The sequence below is a fragment of the Phocoena sinus genome, chromosome 7 (assembly GCF_008692025.1).
Source record: "Phocoena sinus isolate mPhoSin1 chromosome 7, mPhoSin1.pri, whole genome shotgun sequence".
Lineage (NCBI taxonomy): Eukaryota > Metazoa > Chordata > Mammalia > Artiodactyla > Phocoenidae > Phocoena > Phocoena sinus.
Window position 1 is genome coordinate 1142132 of NC_045769.1, and position 5857 is coordinate 1147988.

Consider the following 5857-nt stretch of genomic DNA (forward strand, 5'->3'; position numbering starts at 1 on the left):
GGAGAGGATGGGAGACAGGGAGAAGGAAGTTGCTGACTCTTCTTCATACACGGCTGTGTTATTTTACTTTCTGGAATGTTTAAAAGAGTCAATAAAATAAGGAAGAACAACAAAACACTTGTATTTTCATCTCCTTCCTTTGAAAGGGGGACAGTTATTTTCCTAGTGTTATGTGCAGAGGCAAAGCAGGTGGGCAGTTCGTCTTCCTCTTCTTTGCTGACGGCATTTATTGAGGTCCTACTGTGTGCTCATCTCAAAGTGAGGCCCCAGAGACATCCCTGGCCTCAAGTAGCAGAGACGCAGCCGGGATACACATGTGGTCTTGATGGAGTTCCAGAGATGCGCCCCCTAGAATCCCACCCCTCCTCTCACAATAATCACACGATGTCTTGCACACAGCAGAAAGTCAGTAAACACTTTTCTGAGTCCCCATTTTACAGATTCATTTATTCTTCATTTATACATTTATTCACTTAGTGAAGATTTATTGAGCACCTACTATGTGCTGAGCCATGTCTGCAGAGCAGACAAGTAATTGAGAGGCTGCAGAGCCACGTGGCCAAAGCTATGGTGCTTTGGGACCACCAGGGAGGGGTACCTAAATCTGGCCAGGGTCTTGGAAGTCTTCATGGAGGCGCTGCTTGGGCTGAGTTGTACAGACCAGAAGGAACTAGCCAGACAAAGAGGAGTGAGCCTCACAGGTGGAGGGAACAGAGTGTACAGCAGCTCAGAGGCAGGTGTGACTGAGCAGAGCATCTGTGAAGATCCACGTGGTGTGACACCAGAGGGGCCCATAAAGGCCACGACACGAGGAAGGCGGGTGCCCAGGTGGAATTTTATCCTGACTGCACGGGAGAGACACAGAGAGATTTGCCTTGAAAGAAAACTATTCTGAGAATGGAGGCGTCTGAGGGTGAACACATGCATTTTCCTCCTATCGCCCGCTTCTGAAGCCCCAGTGAAATGGTAGTAAAGAGATCTGCAGGAAGCGTAAACCCACAACTGCAAAGAACATGGGAGAGGAGACCACAGCAACATCTTCAAAGTGGGAGAGTCGCCCTTGAGAAAATGGGGGTCAGGAAATTAAAGACGGCTCCGATGGTCCGAGGGTAGCCCCAGTCTGATGCAGGTCTCTGCGTGTGACCCGGACCCTTACAGCGAAAGGTACCTGAAGAAACCAGTTTTCCATTTCACATCCACTAGGATGGCTAGATTCAAAGGTCAGATAGTTACAAGTGTCGGCGAGGCCTGCGGGTGGGGTTGTAAAATGGCGCCAGCACTGGGAAAATAATCTCAGTGTCCCTGAGGCGGCCCCACAGAGTTACCACAGGACCCAGCCATCCCACCTCCAGGACCAGGCCCAAGGAGAATGAAGACGTGTTCTCACGAGACCTGTACGTGAACGTTTATAGCAGCACCATTCACAGCAGCCAGAAAGTGGGAGAAACCCAGATGCCCACGTCTGACGCGTGGGTAAACGGACTGTGGTTCATCCACACAGTGGAATATTGTTTGATCATAAGAAAGGAATGAGGTACTAATTCACACTACGGCATGGATGAATCAAAGACATGCTCAGTGAAATGAGCCCAGGCACAGAAGGGCACATGTCGTATGATTCCATTTTACGAAATATTCAGCACAAGGAAGTCCATGGACAGAAAATAGATTGGTGGTTGCCTAGGGCTGCGTGAGGGCTGGGGAATAGGGTTGTGACAGCTAAAAAGTACGGGTTTCTTTTCGAGGTCATGAAAATGTCCTAAAATTGACTGTGGTGATGCTGGCCCATGTCTGTGAAGGCACTAAAACGCACTCAGTTGTACACGATAAATGAGCGAGTTACACAGGGGTGAATCACATCTCAAAACATCTATTACAAAAAAGCAAAACAAAACGGTGTCACTAAAATCAGGACAAAGGACCAGGCTTTCCAGGGCTGGTGGCAGCCTGGTGAGGAGATGACGAGAGCTTTCGGCTTCACTTCTTTATTTCACACCCGTTGGGCGAGGGCCAGCGTGCTAACTAGAGAAACCGCGGCCTGTCCCTGGTCTGCACAGCCCTCCGGGAGGGTGGGCCCCGTAACTGGGGCTCGGCCTGGCCGTCCACAGGGAGCCAGTCCTGCTTCGCACTCTCCCTCCACAACCGGTCATGGCAGGTGTTTTAGCCTCAACACGAAATGGCACTGACATATAACTATATAACATATAACAATACTATTTCAGTATTCAGAAAAAAAATGCTGATAAATACCACTTTTTTTCTTGGACATTCAACCCAAGTGTGGATTCGGTTCAAGGAAAGAGAGGAGGGGAAGGGTTTCCAGGCTGCTGGGGGTGTCAGAGGACAGCAGCCTTGGCCATAAGGAGATGGGGATTTCTTAGAGTTTGGGTTCAAGTGGGAAGCTGGAGGCTGGGCCGTCTGACCATCTCTGGAATGCCCCACAGTGAGACCAGACTTTCTGTCAGAAGCAGAAATTTCTAGGGCAAAGGTGGGTGGGGGAAGTGGGGTGGGGAGGGGAAGAAGGGGCGCGATGCTCAGAGCTTTACATACTTTCTCATTTAATCAACACAGCAGCTCTGCTAAGGGGGCTTAACAAACACGCCTAGGAAAAGTTCAACTGATGAATGAGTGAGTGAATGAGTGAGTGAGTGAAAATAAAAGTCTCTCCTGTTTTGTTGGGGAGGAAACAGGCTCAGAGGATTCAGGACTCACCTGAAGCTCTGTGGTTAGAGAGGGATAGAAAAAGCCTGTCTGGCTCCAAATCATACCCTGCCAGGACCAGCAGCAAACCAGGCTGGGTTGATGCAGACGCAGCTGGAGCCCGAGGTCTGCCGGGCAGCATCGTTTTGCTTTTCTAGGGTTAAAGAAAATCTAGAAAAAGCGTGCTCTGGTTTTGTATGTTTTGTGGAGGTAGAATTTTCCGTGTGCTCTCCCGCTGTGAAGACCGAGCTGCCACCTCCTGGGTTTTCCTGCCCACAGAGCTTTGAGCCGGGGGGCTAATGTCACCGGGCTCAAAGTTAGGACAGAGAGGAAAAGCTGGAATAAACGTTCCAACCTGGCGGGGGGTCCCCAGAGGAGCCTGCGCTTCTTCCCACAACTCAGTTTTTACTTAGCGGAGGAAATTGTCGATGGCCTTGACCATCTTGTTTTGATCTGTGGCCACAAACTCAGAGGTCAATGTCCACTTGAAGACAAGGGGCAATGAACCATAAACCTTTCTCAAGGCGTCTTTCAACAGAACAGGGTACAGGTGAGCGCCAACAGAAGGGTCTGGAGGCCGGAAACCACGGAGGGCAGCCCCTCCGATCTTACCTCCCTCCTGGCGCCCTTGCGCTTAGGTGAGAGGGCACAGCACCTGGGGAAGGCCCCCACCCTTCCCTGAGATGACGGGGGCTCACAGACCTTGACCAAGCTGCAGCTTCAGAAAAAAACACCTGATGTGTGCACCGAGTACTCACCTGCGAAGCAGACACAAACCCCTCTCAGACCTGCACCCTGTGCCCGTGCCAGACATCACTAATCGACACAGGAGCACGTCCCTTCTGGGTCTGAACGATGCAGCCTCAGCCCATCACACACGGCACTGCCCCCCAGCCCTGGGCTGATAAAAATTGCCGTAAGGTGAGACCCGCTGCCGTCCGGCCCTGGAACCAGGCAGTTATGAGTCCTTTCGCTAGGGACGCCTTGCAGGGCCTTGGCCAGCACCCCATCACCTGAAATCCAAACCCCAGCAGTCCTGGAATGGAGTCCCCCGTGGACGCGGACGACCCGTGCCACCCCCTCTGTTCCCTGGGGGCATCACGGAGATGGCTGGAAGCTGAAAGGCAAGCTGGGTGTTCTGGTTTCCAGGAGAGGCCCAGTGCCTCGCCGCCCCTCCCCCGGGGGCCAGCCCTGCTCTGGCCCTCCCTCCGCGGACCGGGACAGCTTGCGGAGGGCACGCTTCGCGGCACAGTGCCCCCATGTGCAGCCCTGGGGCCAATCAGCTGTGGGAGAAGGAGGGAGGGTCTGGTGGGCTCCTCCCCCATGGCTGGCTTGGGGGAGGGGGGCAGCAGGGAAGGAGTCCCTGGCCCCTCGTCCTCTGCCTGGTCCAGCAGAAGGTGGCGGGGAGGATGGTGGGGTCTCAGCTTCCCTGCCCCTCCCACGGGGAGCTGGCCTCAGCGGAGGGCTTGTTGGTGGCTCTCCTGTGAAGCTACTTTTATCTAAAGGATCATACGTTGTCCTGCAGTATTTCCTGTGTTCTCAAAGTCTAGTAGGATCTTCAGACGGTGACAACACCCCCGTGGGAATTCTGACCCCTCCCGAGGTCCTGAGATGCCAAAGTCTGTCCAAGAATAGACGGCCCCCTGCCGCAGGGTCCAGCTCTACAGAGGCTGCCGGCCAGGCTCCCGCCTGCGGAGCCCTCGTCAGCACAGGCTCGTGACAAGAGAAGCAAACCCCTGCCGGGCGGGCGGCTGGCCAGACAGAGGCAGGCTGCGTGGCTGTCCTGTTGGCCGTCCTCGGCCCGCTGTGCTGGGCCCTCCCCGCCCGTCCTCCAGAGGTCGTCCCTCAGGGCAGCTGCCCGAAGCCCCTTGGCTCTCAGGTCCTGGTGGGGGTGACCCGGCCTTCCTGGTGAGGGGCGTGGATGAAGGCGGGCTCAGAGCACCTGGCCTCCAGCCCCGGCTGCCTCGCTGAGAAGCCCGGAGAGCAGAGGCCCTGAGATGGCTGGGGACTCGTGTTGTGGATTGAGTGTGTCTCCCAGTTCACATCCTGATGCCCAAACCCCCGATGTGACAGTATTTGGAGGCGTGGCCTTTGGGAGGTGATTGTGGTTAGATGAGGTTGGGGGGAGTGATGGGATTAGCGTCCTTAAAAGAAGTATGTTCCGTCTTGTCTGTCTCTGTCTCTTCACCACTTGAGGTACAGGAAAAGGCAGCCGTCCGCAAGCCAGGAACACGGCTCCCACCAGGAACCGAGTCCGCAGGCAGCCTGATCTCGGACGTCCAGCCTCCAGGCTGTGAGACATCAGTGCCTGTGCCTTAAGCCTCCAGCCCATGGTGTCTGGTCCGTGGTGTACCGTCGCGGCTGCCCGAGCAGACTGAGAAAACACAGCTGGCGATGGGGGCCAGGGGGGGCTCCGAGAGGGTCCGAGAGGCCCACGAGGCTCCTGCAAAGAAAGCTGCTTGCTTCCTTTGTTAAGGGCCCCCCTACTGGGACGGCAGCCGCAGAGTCGCTGTCCTGGAGCTGGGATCTGGGACCCCGCAATCAGCGGTGTGTGGGGGACAGAATGTCTGCACCTGGACAGGGCAGCTGCACCGGCCCAGGCACCACAGGGCCAGGCGATCTGTGTGGAAGCCCCTTGTGGCCACCGCCCAGCACAGCAGGACCCCAGCGGCATGAGTTCTCCCAGCACACCCCACCCCTTCAGACCTCTGTTTACAGCTGGAAGGGGGCTGAGGGGCAGAGCTGTGTCCAGGCCCACCCTGGTTCCCCGCCTTGCCCAGGCCCCATCCTTGTCAGGTTAGGGCTGCCCTTGCCCAGAGCCTCCATCTCAGCCCAGATGCCCTGGCCCAGCAGCCTGCCTCCCCAATGTCCCGGTCTGGCCTCCTTCAAATCCCAACCCCTGCCTGACCCCTGACCTCTGACCTTCTGTTGGCAGGGACTTCTCCAAACCTCTAGGCTGCTGACCTCCGCTTCCCCCTAAGAACACACAGGCCTCACCCAGGGGCCCGTCCACCTCCATTGCCACCCCCCATTGAGTCTCCCTGACGCCTGACCCGCGGCGCGGGGGGCTGGCTCACCCCTTGTCCAGCAGTGACGCTTACAGCCGCAGCCCTCCGAGGAGGGCGGCGCGGGAGTTCCTAGGCCCGCACGCTCATGA